Source organism: Vicugna pacos, chromosome 10 (assembly GCF_048564905.1).
Source record: "Vicugna pacos chromosome 10, VicPac4, whole genome shotgun sequence".
Classification (NCBI taxonomy): Eukaryota; Metazoa; Chordata; class Mammalia; order Artiodactyla; family Camelidae; genus Vicugna; species Vicugna pacos.
Window position 1 is genome coordinate 27,121,084 of NC_132996.1, and position 13,876 is coordinate 27,134,959.

Genomic DNA, 13,876 nt, shown 5'->3' on the forward strand with positions numbered 1-13,876 from the left:
ATATCCTAGAGGTTTTGGTTTTTTTTTTTAAGTATATTTTATTAGGTTTTATGAATAGGTAGCTTTAACCAAAGGTTAAAAGTGCTTAGAATTTTAAGTCAACTTTAATTCAAATCTTAGTTTAGTAGCTGTGTGACCTTGGGCAAATTATTTACTTTCTCTGAGGCTTGGATTCTCATCTGTCAGTAAGAGATGTCTGGTCTTCCTCAGAGGGTTGTTGTGAGGATTAGAAATAAAGTGTGTACAGTGGTTGGCAAATAGCAGATACCCAGTGATATTAGTTTCCTGCCTTCCGTTTCCAAAATTGGTAGATTTGTGGAGTTCAGTGAGCTATTACTGAAGGGATTACTTTTGCCTTCCCCATTCCATGATCCATGTTTGGCCCAGGACAGCCATTAAATGGTGTCTCAGATTTCCCATTTAAGTCTGAAAATGCAGTTTGAGGTTTATGATGCTAGCAGTTATTGTAAAGGGATTTTTTTTCTCCCGAATAGTGGGAGGGGTGATGTCATGTTTTTGTACTTTCTCATTAATTCTCATTGCTGTAGCAGGAGGTACTTTGTACTGAGGGAGCCAGGGAAACCAGAGGCCATTTTCTTGTCTCTTCTGTCTGTGTTTGTTTGGGTTGGAGAATTGTCTAAAGGCTTCTTCATGAATAAAGTGGATTTGCTAAGTTCAGAGTTTTCCTCCTGGGTGAGTCCAGGAATGACCTACTGAGGGGAAGAACAGATAGGAAAATGTGGGGATAACTGATGAGCTCTGCTTGTAAAGTTGTCAGGATCTTTGAGTTTGAGGGCAGTGGAGAAGAGTTGATTCTCCTTCCCTTCTTCCCCACCAGAGTGTTTACAGCCCAACACAAAGGGAGCTTTAAGATGGAGGTCTGCTTTGTAATTTCCTAGAAATTGCTGCTTCTGGTAACTGCTCATTCAGTTTGCACCTCTTTGCTGCAGTGGATGAAAACAATGGGGACAATAAAGCCATTTATCTGATAGCTGTAGCCTCAATGGGATGTTTGTTTTAATAATGGTGTAATTTGTAGGGCTCATAAATTGTGATTTTATTCTCATGGAAATAACTGCCCGGTGGTATTTGGATTCTGAGGTCTCCTGTTGTGGATAATTTCACTAACATTCTGGCTAACAATTCTCTTTATTCCATGCTTCATTTTAGATTGTTCAGGCTGGTTGGGTAATTAGTCCAATGCAGAGCCAGTTTTCTTTCTTTCTGGGACTGGCAGGTGGTTACTAGGTAACTAGAGGATCTCTGAACAGGGAAGAAATTCTGCTTAGGGATTCAAAGCAAAAAAAAGCTGAGCTGGGTTTTGATTGTCATCTGGAATTTTTTTTTATTAAGATTTTATCTATCCAAAATTTTAGTTATCAGAATATTTACTTTCCATGGTACCAAACATTCCATTCTATTTGGAAAATCGTATGTTTGAGTTTTAAATTTTCATCTACGTGTATTTGTTGGGCATATCCACAGAGGGCAAAGGAGGCTGGTTACCACGTGCTAGACATTGCCCTAGGTGTTTTAATTAGAACCTGAGAGGTAGGTATTGTTTCCATTTTACATATGCAGAAGCCTAAATTCAGAGAATTTAAGTGACCAGATTAAGATATCTTAGCTAATTAGTGGTGGGCAGTTGACTAGATTCAAAGCTCATGCTAGGTTTTCAATTATAGCATTTGACAATCTGAATATACACCTGAAGATACATTTAAGTTTCTTTAATTAAGCTCTTAGGTATTAGTGATTAGTGTATTAGTACCTAGCATCTGATGTATATATCTGATTGTTCTTCCTGTCATCTAATCTTGTATTATTTTGGCAGTTTTAAGTACGTGGAGTATTTTGATTATCTTACCATTAAAGGCCTTCCAGACATACTCTGCTTTAGGAACTTTCTTTAAAAGGTGCCGGAGCATAGTATATTCACTGGAAATAGCCCCAGAGTTGTAGTTTGGGACTAGGTTTTAAAATTTTGGCACTGCCACTTAAAAACATTTTTTTTTTTATTGGAAGTACTAGGGATTGAACCCAGGACCTCATGTATGCTAAGCATGCACTCTGTCACTGAGTTATACCCTCCCACTGTCACTGCCACTTATTGGATGATCTTGTATAAACCTTTTAACCCTCATTGACTAACCCTTACCCCTGGCATAAGCTTCATTTTGCTTATCTGCAAAATAGGGATATGATACTCACTTTATAGGAATGTTAAGGTTAGTGTATGTAATAGTGTCTACTATATGCCTGTAACATAGTAGGGGATCAGTAAGTGCTAGTTTCCTTCCTTCTTTACTAACTCTACTGTTAGTTAACTACTGGGATAATTTGATACTTCTTTCATCGCTGGCCACAGAATTTATTAAAAGATGGCCCACTTCTAGTGCCACTTTTTTACATTTCATGTTGATGCTGTTAAACTGATAGAGTTCATTTTTCTCTAGAAACTTGCTGCCCAAACTAGGTAATTTATTCAAGGGACATTTAGATAGATCTATGATTCCTTGTTTGTACTCTTAGTAGATTCTAGCTTTGCTGCTTACTAGCTGAGTTTCTGGGAACAACTGAATTTATATAGCTGAGACTTGGAAGAGGAATAATAATAGCTGACCCGTTTTGTTGTGAGGATCAAATAAGATAATGGATGTGAAGATGCCTTTTAAATTGAAAAATGCTAGGTGAGATAGTAATCATTATGTGACTTTCATAGTTAAACTAGGTGGGACTTAGAATTCACTACTGTTTTAAGAAAGAAATTTTAAATTTCACTTGAATTATATAAAGGAAGCATTTTGTTGAGTTTTATGTTAGCTCTTGGGGACAGCTGGAGAGCAGAGGCCAGAATGAGGTCCTGCTCATTGAGTGAATATAACTGGATGGTAGATGTGAGAATGGAGTGGGGGTGGGAGTACAGCTGTGAGGCAGGCTGCATGAACTTAGGTAATAGTTTAGATTAGAGGTTTGGATCTTGGTCTAATTTCGAGCCATAGAGCAAAGAAGAGGGAGGCTCCTTGATTAGAAAAACTTAGAACACTGGGCAGTATGTGGAAAACTGGTTGAAAGAGTAGGATTGGAGGTGACAGCTGTAGCTTATCTCATGAGGACACTTAAGTTGAAATCCCAGTTTTAAGTTTTCTAGGAATATGCATAGAAGTTAAAATAGATTTTGTTTCATTCCCAGCTCCTCCTAGCCCCCAACAGCTAAGTGTGTTCATTTGAGGTGGGGGGAAGTTCCAAGTGAAGCTTGTGCTTGTGCATGAATCAGTTGGTGTCTCTCAGGTGAGCATATTGGCATATTTTCATTTAAAGAGGTGCAGGTGGCTGGCAAGTGGGGGATCTGCTTTCACAGACTAGAAAGCTTAATTTTATGCAGTCATATTCAGGTTATCTCTTCCCTGAAAATTGGTTCTGTTTACAGCATTTCAGTAATGCAGATGGTATTTTTCCTAAGTGGAATATCAACCAAAAATTGTAATGTGTTTCATTATTGATGTATCTGAATGCTGCAGTGTATTGGTTAAAATAAAGATTTTTTCATACGAAGAAGGCCTTCTGGCTCTGGATTTTGGTATGACACCAGTTTTTTCATTTTTCTCTCGGGAGGATGTCAGCTTTTCTTTACTACAAGTCACTACATTATGTTGTCTGGATCATTGCCTTCTCTTTTGAGTATTGGGATAGAGTAGTTGTTGTACAGGATAGTTTCAAGTCTCCATTTTATTTGGTTTTAAGAAAACATTTAGGCTTCTTTCTTTAACCCCCTTTGTTAGTATGAAGGTGTTCCAGTGGTTATGTAGGAGATAGATTTCTGTAAGCCTCACTCAGGATCAGTGGGTTACTTTTTTATATTAACTTCATATATAATAATTTCAACTGATATTTGCATAGTTTTTTCTTAGGGAGGTATTTTATTTAAAATTTTTCTTTTTACTGACCTGTTTCTTGCATTAAACTGGTAGCTCTTTTGGGGCAGGACCATATGTATATTTTCACCTTTGTATTCATTGTATTCAGCACAGATCTAATAATGATGATGATGCTAGCTAACACTGTGCTCTATGTCTGACTTTGTTCCAAGTGCAGTGTTTGTTTTAATCCTCATTATCCGCATTCTATAGAAGAAAAAATTGAGACAGAGAAAGGAAATAACTTGCTCATTCTCACAAATAATGAAAGGACTCAACTGTGATTAGAACCAGGTCAGCCTGACTTCAAAGCCTACGTTCTTAATCTTTACATTGTATTTTCTCAGAAAATGCTTGTAAGTATATATAGGTATATATAAGACATATTATCTCTCTTATTTGCAGCTTAAAACTCTGTGAAGCAGGTATACTGTATTCATTTTATAGGTGAGGAAAAGTGAAGTGAATTAATTATATAAGGTTATGCATTTGTTGAGTGGCAGAATCTGAACTCCAAATACTTGGGTTCCTGACTCCATCTCCCGTATTATTTCCTCTATATCATACTGTAGCCACTGGTTAGAGCTGCCCATCTGTTTTTTTAGGAATGCACAATAATCTTTTTGGATACGGAGAATAGATTTCTTTATCTAGACTATCTGGAGATAAGAGGCAGGTTTAAAAAATCTTTGTGTGCCCCACTTCAAACTCAAGGAGCAAAATTCTGTAGTAGATAGACTAAGAGAGTTCCTTGAGGGTTGACAGACAACTCGTGTGTGTGTGAGTGTGTGTGTGTGAGAGAGAGAGAGAATGGAGTGGAGGGGAGAGAGATCCCTGCTTTCCTATTACCTGACACAGAGCATGTTTTCTGTAAAGGTTGCTGAGGGAATGCATGATTGAAAGAGTTCATGCTGAGTCTAGTATTATTAAAGAGTGATGATGATAAAATTGCTAGTTTACTTTAATATCCTGTGCTTTCTCCTGATTGCTTCATTCTTGGTCACTATTTGATTATGTTTGAGAATTACTGTAACACTAATTAACAGTGGCATTTCATGTATATTTGAGCCAGTTTATGGCAATTGTCTAACAGAGTCTTCATATGAGAGAGGGGTTGTATTTATGCATTTGTAATATTTGAAGAAGCAATTTTTCTAAAGTCTAGGTGAACTTAGTCGTACTGAACTCTTTTTGATTGCCTTGTCAGATTTTTTTTTGTATTTCTATGAAGAAGATATGAAGATAGAAAATTAGTTTTCTAGTATTTTTTTTGCATAAATATACATTTTACATAAATTGAAGTGATGCTATATTGTGACTTGCTTTTTTTTAATGTTGAAATATTAAAATTAAAATAGTAGGAGACTAATTTAGTAGTGTATCATTAGAAGATTTACAGACTTTGGAACTTAATACAGCTTGATGAGCTCATCATCTGCTCCATTCTCACACTCTCTCCTATGATGCAGATACAGACTGGAAGCGCAGGGAAGTCAGTTCATTTGTTCAAGGTCATACAGTTTGAAAATAAGTAACCTGGGACTAGAACCTAAGTTTCTCTGTTTTTGCCACAGCATACTCTCCTTTGAAAACTATTTTCTTACTTTAGCAATTTTGAAGCCAGATATTGCCCTAAAGTTGACATCACATGGCCAAAGTCATAGGCTCTAGAGGCTTGGCTCATCTGTCCTGTAAATAAACAAACAGATAGATAAATAGATAGTGTGGCTTTTGGTAGGAACATCCTAATAGCAACAAACAGATCAAGGGGCTAGTTCCATTAATAGCCTTCTCCCAGGTCCTTGAGAAGCTGCTTTGGCTTCATTTAGCTTCTAGGCAATATCACATTCAGATACAGCCATGACATAGCCTAGGTGATTGGTTTTCCAGGTATGTTGCCTGTGTTATTTTTGTGTATATGATTATAGTGCAAAATGTTTGAGAATTCCTAAGCCCCTCTTCTTATTTCAGTCTGACATGGTGGTTGTGTTGATGTAAATTACCTTACCTAGGAATGTCATAATTGATTCCTTTGTTCCAGGTTGTAGATTTGAGTGTCGGGTATTAATCTACATATTACTGTACCTTTTAAGAGTTAGTCATTTTATTGTGGAAACTGTATGAGATCAAAAATCAGAATTTTCAGTCTTGATTAGTTGCTTATGGACCTGGTCCTGCTCTGTCATTTGGCATACATAAATCCACCTCTTCTCATTTTGTCTGTGAGCGTGCATGTGCATATCTACTGATGAATGGTCTCCTCTCCAGTCTTAAAGGTAGTATCTAGTAGATGTTTAGGGCCCTGGAATTTGTCTTGCACAGTTCCTTGCAGGTTTTATAAGTTTGGAGGGTATATAGTTAAAGAGTACGGGGTAGCTGCTGAAACAGAGACTCAAAAATTTAGTGGCTCAAACAAAGTAGACATTTATCTCTTACATAACAGTAAGAAGTAGATCTTTTATGACCAAGGTGGGCAGAAGTTCTGCTCCATGAAATCATCCAGGGATTCAGATTCCTTTTATCTCTTTGCTCTCCCAGGATGATGTCCTCATCTGCATGTTCAAAGATAGCTGAATAACACATTCACCTTCTTGTCATGAGAAGGGAGAAGAGAGAATAGAGAGTACATAGTTGCCTTAAAAAAAAAAATCTGAAAGTCATATACATCACTTCTCCTGGCATCTCATTCGTTATTCTTAGAAACGTGGAATACCTCATTGTAACACTTGAGATACGTGGTTTCTAGCTGGGTCACATGTGCCTCAGTTAAATCTTGGCAGAAAGTGAGGATAGGGGAGTGTCTATACTAAAAGGAAGAAAGGGAAACTGGATACTATTATCAGTCTTTTCCACAGAGTCATAGGGAAAGGGTAATGATAATACAACCCTTCCTCTATCCATTTTTCTCTTAAAACTCATCACAGCCTTTGAGGTAAGTGGTAGTATAACCATTTTGCTAACTAGGAAACTGTGAGGTATTAAGTGACTGGTTTAAAGTCACAGGGTTGGTTTAAAACCTAAACATTATCTTCTTCCTCAAACCGTCTTCTAATGTGTTTCTTGTCTTAACCAATGCCACCACCATTCTCTCAGTCACCTAAGCTAGAAATTTGGGATTTTCTCACCTCATATTCCTGCACTCATTAAGTGTATAGGTACTATCATCTTAACATTTCTCAAATCTGTGCCTTTCCTCTCCACAGCTGTTGTCTTTAGCTCAGAATCTCATCATCTCTTGCCAGACGGTAGCTTCCATTCTTTCTTCTGCTGCCAGGGTCACCCCCAGTGACCCCACTCTTCTCAGCCTGACCTTGCCTGAATACCTACCATCTCTGGGATTTACTGTATGCTGTTATATTGTCCAACCTTTACTCATGTTGTTACTTCTGTTTAAATGGTTCTCCTCTTCTCAACTTGGCAAACACAGCCTTACTGTATTTTAAACAATCTAGTACCAGCGTCACTTCCTCTATAAAGCTGTTGCTTTCTTTTCCAGGTAGCATTGACTGTTCTCTTTGTACTTACGCCTGTCATAGAACATGTAATACTTTATTGTATTAAAATGTATCTTCCTTGAACCATCAACACTTCGTAATTGCTTGAATGAATGGAGTATATGACTGGTACTTAAGTCCAAATTCTGTGTTTTTCTTTTCATAATGACTCATCCTAAGTGAGTGTTTACGTATTTCTCTGGAGTTACTCCCCAACATCAAATTTGGAGACCTGAATTTCTGGGAACTCTTTCCTTTGGAAGTTAAGAGCAACCTTGCTTGAAAAGGGCTATTTAAACAAATGGGTGCCTTTCTGACATCATCATTGCTGCATCATATGTTGAGGGTTCACATAAACAGTTTAATTTGTAAGAGTCCATCTTTTTAAAAGGTCACACTTTAACCTTAGAATAATCAAATTTGTGGGAAAATTATTTTTCAGTTTGGATTTTGGGGATGTGCTTTATTTAGCTTTTAATGTAGGTTCTGGTAAAATGATTATCTGCGACCTGCAAAATAGATGCTGGGTATTTGGATTTAATTTTATTGATTAAATCAAAGGGGAAAGACTTTTGCTATACATTTTGGAGGAAAGGTAGACAAATTAGAAAAAAATGCATCCTCTTAAATGTAGTTTTATTCTTAAGGTTATTTACAAAGTAAATGAAAAAGAAAGAACTTCAGTTTACAATAGGCACAGTTTAGGGAAACATGGTAACATCTTAGCGATGAGTGTAAATTCAACTTGGTCATTATCATATCTGATCACTGAAGCTTAGTCACTGTGGATTTAAACCATCTATTTTGGTGTTAACCCTTTAAAATGCAGTTGGTGAATGTTAGCATGATAAAGGGTAATAAAGCTTGAAGTATGGTAGTCATTTGGCCTGGTTTACTTTTCAACTAACTGCATGCAAACTTAAGTGTCTTTGGGAAAAAGGAAAGAGGAATTAATGCTGTAGTCAACTATTTTGATCTCAGCTTGAGCCCTGCACACCTGTCACTGGCTTGGGGAAGTTTTCCTCCATAATTAAGAGCTCCTCTTTCATATTATTACTTAATTGGTTGCCACAAGAGCCTGGTGAAACAATGGAATACTCTTAATTGCATACAAGCTCTTAAAACAAATCACCAGTATTTAATGTGGTATTGTTTTTATAAGCCTTCCCTGGAAACAGCCTTAATCTTCAAGTCCAGAAGGAAATGTAGTCCCTATGTTTTGGAGCATTGAGGATTCTGCTCTTTATAGAAGTAGAAGTTATATAACACTTTGAAACATCTTTACACAAAGAGTTAAAGAATGTGATAACTAATTTTTACATGCTGCCTTAAAATTTGATCAGGTGCTTTCCCTTGTTTTATGTTGTTGTTTTTTTTCTGTAATAGTTTCATGAAGAAAGATTATATTCATGTTTTCCATTTTACAGGTGAGGAAACTTGAGGGTTTGAAAAGTGACTTGTCTGAGGTTATACAATTAGTAAGTGGTGGAGACCGATGCAGACGCCAGACCCTACCTTTTTATGGTACCTCATGTTGTCTTAATGAGCATAAACTGCATGTGTAGACATGTCACTTTTGTGGGTTTTTCTTGTAATTCTGTTTTGTCATATGGCAATGTGGTCTCAATTTAGCTTAGTGTGTTTGGTACTTTCTCTTTGAGCTTTCAACCTTTACATATACAGTGAAAAGAGGCACATGGTAGGTTGTAGGTGAGGAAGCTGAAGTGCTGGGAAATGACAGATTGTCTAGTTCCACGTTTGGACTATGACTAGCAGAAACAATAGGGTTGGCAGGGTCTTTGTGGTCCTGCTGCTTATGTGGACAAGGCCTTTACAGTATATTTAAGTGCTGAGCAGTTTTGGTAGCTAATTTAAATAAATCTCTGTGGCAGTCACCTCCATTGATGCCCCAGTACCCATCTTCCTCTCCTTCTATTAGGACCTAGTAGTGGAAAGAGCTCTTGACAGGAAATCAGGAAACCTTGGTTCTACTGTTGTAGCTGGGTGATTTGCTGCCTGACTTGTTCTCTTCAGGAACAGTTTGGGCCTAGTTCAGGTACACCAGTTCAAGTTTGGTTGGTACCACCTCCATGAAGACTTCCCTGAGTCCCCTGGTAGCCTAGTGCCTTTTTGTTTCTGGATGCTATGACACTTTAACATATCCACTGTAGCACTTATCATTTTGTACTGCAGTTATGTTTCTTTTCCATTAGAACCATACCTCTAACCCTTTTGTCTACCAGACAGCTGCACTTGTGAATCATTTCCCTAAACCCTATATTCCATGAGAGCATAGTCACAGGGTTCTTTGTGGTAGACATTTGTGTTTTGCTTCTTTAGCTTTCCCCTGTATCTCAGCAGTGGCTTCAGATGTTGGTTTTAGGAACCACACCTCCTCATTATTTTGACTCATGTGGTTTGGGTAGGAACTTCTTAGCTCTGGTGTACCTGAACTAGGCTCAGGAGAACCAGCACATCCATATTCCTCTACATACAGTATAGAACCAGCCACAGTGATTGCTTAGGGGTAAAAATATGTTCTAGACCATTCTAAACTGGATGTTTAAGACTTTTATGGGAGTTGCTATAGAACACCCTCTCCCAATCCTGTTGGACTAGAAGGTTAGCTTCTCGAAGGACTAGAAGTTTCTAAGCCTTTTTGCCATCATCAGGAGACTCTGGCTCATGATAGAACCAGCGCTAAAGAGGTGGAGGTGATGACTTTGAGCTCTGAATTGAGGCTCTTCCCTAGTCTTTCCTAATCCTGGGCTTCAGTTAATTATGTCAGGATTTAGACTTCTTGCTTAAACTAGTTTTGATTGCGTTTTCTGTCATTTAAAACGGAAGGAGTTTTAACTGATTTGTTTCTCTTCTGCACTTAGCATAGTTCATGGCCTAGAATTTGTTGAATGTGTAAGTGATCTCTATGAACATGAACAGGAATTTATTCTTAGTGTCAGTTTCTTTCTTTCTTTCTTTTTTTAATAAAATGAGAATAATAATTTCTGCCCTGCCTGATTCAAAGAGTTTTTGTGAATTAATAGAAGGAAAAGCTTTTTGGTCGCCTTCAGCACTTAGTCTATGCCAAGCGGTTTATCATTTAATTATATAATTGTATGTAATGGTTAGCTTGTTTTCGCTCCACTATGTTGTATACCCTCTAAAAGTGGGACTACATCTATACCTATTGTTTCTCCGTAGTACTCAGCACAATCTTGGGACAATAGTGAGCATTCATGAATACTTATTAATCATAACAATAACAGCTATAATTTATTGCATACTTTTTTTAGGCTAGACATTGTGTAGGTATTCTACATAAATTGTAGATATTCTATATAAATTATCTCTAAACCTTACTTAGCTAATAGCACACCTGTTAGATAGCTGTTAGATAAGTAGTGTTGTCTTCAGAAGTTAGGTCATAGAGTTAACAAGTGAGAGCTGAAATTTTCTTTTGTTTTTGTTTTGTTTTTGCACATTTCCACTTTATTGTTCTGTTTATCGTTACATGTACTTTTTTTCATTTCTAAATTGAAGTATAGTTGATTAATAATATTTTAGCAATATTATAGCAAAGTGATTCAATTACACACACACACACACACACACACACACATAAAAATCTATTTCTTTTCCATTGTAGATTATTACAAGGCATTGAATATAGTTCCCTATGATGCTGAAATTGTTGGTTGAGTTATGATGGAAAATAAATTGACTAAGCCTTCCATAGCATATAATAGGATGTTTGAGGGGTCTGGCTTAAGTGAATGAATGATAGAGATGAACATCAAGTAAATACTTGATAGAGATGAAATTTTGGTCAGGTATTCCTTCAGAAGCCACCTTCAAGTCTTTTCTTGGCATAGTTTCATTGATTTCACCAATCCATTTTAATCAGTATTAAATAATGAAAGATACAGAGCCTAGGTATTGGCAATTTGGGTTATGAGTGTAGTGTATAGTATGGTGATGCCTCATTGGGAGTAGTTCACTAAATGCACCCACTCCCTGGGTCCTTTGTGAATTAATGCCTTGCAAATATGCTTGACTGGAGCCCAGCCTGCCAATAGGTAACTTGTAGTTTTTAATGAGCTTTAAAGTCAGAAACCAGATTAAGCAAGAAATTAAATGGGAAAAACCCAGCATTACAGACTTAATTCTGTGATAGAAAATACTTTCACCTTGAAGCAAGCCATCTGAACAGACCAAGGAAAGAGATGATACTAAGTATTGAGGACCTTCTAGATGGCTTGCATATATTGTCTTATATAATCTCCAAAAGAGCCCTTCAGGGTAAATACTACTCCCTAGTTATGATGAGGGTAAGAGAGATGAATAGGGGTCATTCAACTGTAAATATTTCCCTGTAATGTTTTAAATGACAGTGTATCCCAAAATTGCAGCATTGAACTTCAAAGCAAGAATCATATAAGAGAAAAGGATACCTAAATTATCCACAAGGACCCATTTGTATTGTACAAAGTGAGTGAAGTGTCACTTTTTACCCCTTGGTTAAATTATACAGATATAAAAAGTAAAGTCATTTCAGTAATGGAAGGAGGCCTGATAAAGACCTTGGTTTATGGATTTTTTTTTTTTAAGTGAATGGCTCTGCCGTTTCCAGTCTTACATGCCATAATTTTAGTATACTTATTAGAGATATAGTAGGGCTTACCAAATGTGTATGGTCTTTAGTGTATTCATTCCACAAAGGATTTAGGATGCCTAACAACAGTAACTAATAAAATAATGTAAAAAAGGAAATTATTCAGTACTAATGAAAATGGAATAATATGTGTCTCCTCACTTGCTCTGGGTGAGCTACAAATTTACTTCTGAATTTCCTAGAAGTTGAGGAAAGAATGATGACTTTTAAAAGGAGAAAACAAGACAGTTCTTTTGGGAAAGCAGTTTAACATTTAACTGAGTTTACCATTCAGACATAGAGAGCAGCACAGACATAGCCATACTGGCATGAAATTTGAACCAAATACTCTTTGTTTACATGTTTTAGTCCATTTTTAATACAATACCTTCTTGTAAGGTCTTTCTCATAGGGGAGATGGATTACAGTGTGCAAGCTACAGTTTAAAGTAGTATAGGGTAAGTTCACAAAGGTGAGATTAATCCACACTTCTGTCATTGTAGGAGCTTGAAGGAGAGGGAGACCACTTTTGGCCTGAGTAATTAGAAAAGACTTAGAAATTTACAGACGTTCATGATACATCAAGCTCACCTCCCTTCTTAGTTTTTATTTAATTTATTTTTTAGTATTTTTTGATGATAAATGCATTTCACTATTTACTTAATGTTTAAGCTTGCACAGTAGATTTTTACAAGCTGGTAAACACTGACAAATTATTTCTCCCATAGAACTATAACTGTGTTCCTGGACAGTATAAACATATTGCTGAACTAACGTTAATACACATCACTGTTTTATCACTTACATAGTAAAACAAATTGTCAAGTATCCAAATACTAAGTTACACAGCTCAAAAGGCATATAAAATATTAAATGTCTGTTCAGTTCATTAGCAGAAACCCACTTTTTTATGCAGGAGAGGTTGGAAATCACACTTCAAACAAAAGTAAGTTGGTAAACAACTTCAAATAAGTATGGGAAAAATTACAAGAATTTCAGAAATTTTATGATTAGGAGTTGTTTTAGCTACAATAACAAAGTATTTCTACCTTTTAAAAATATTTACTAAATTAAAGCACATACTCTACATGTTCTGCACAAGACAAAGGCAACATTTTACTAAAAATACTTAATAGCCCCCTCCCATTGTTTTCTCAGGCCCTCCCTGTAAGTTGCACCTCAAAGTGCAACCATTAAAAATAACTGTAAGGCTTTTTTGTCTGGAGACATTAAAGACATGTGCTCTGTAAAATGTAGATTTTTTAAATGGAGGTTTTCCATAGCATAAAATGAGATTTATAGAAAGGCATTAAATAATCCCTGTAAGACTTGGTTAATAAAAAGAAAAAAATGGAGCAAATTTTATGTATACTGGTATGATGTGGGAGATGTAAACATACTGTGAGCAAACAGCCATATAAGCCCTACTTTTCTGTTTGAAATGATGGAAGGAACAAACCAAATAAGTTCCAGAAACTTCATGGACCCTGGGATTTTAGTTCTATATGGTACTAAAAATATGCAAGTACTGTATATTTGGCACCTGATCTTTCTAAATTTCTTAAATATTGATAAGATTCTGGCATGGAAACAGATTTAATGACGTAAGTGAATACTGCATGATTTCAGGAAAGGTCAGTTGGTACAAATGATAAGCACATTTTAAATGCTGAACAGCAAGAATCTTTTGCTAAGTGTCCAGATAGGTTGATCATAACCCAGACGTAGAGGTTGTAATTCTGCCAGATTTGTGGCCTGGTAAAACTGCTTTTCAAAACTCCTCTGGAAGCTTCATTTAACTTATTCACCAAGCC

At 36.5% G+C, this 13,876-nt stretch overlaps 1 protein-coding gene across 4 annotated transcripts in view; it reads left to right on the forward strand.

The window, feature by feature from the left end:
- FAM168A (family with sequence similarity 168 member A) overlaps positions 1 to 13,876 on the forward strand; it is a 164,250-nt gene that overhangs the window by 16,758 nt on the left and 133,616 nt on the right. The window lies entirely within an intron of this gene.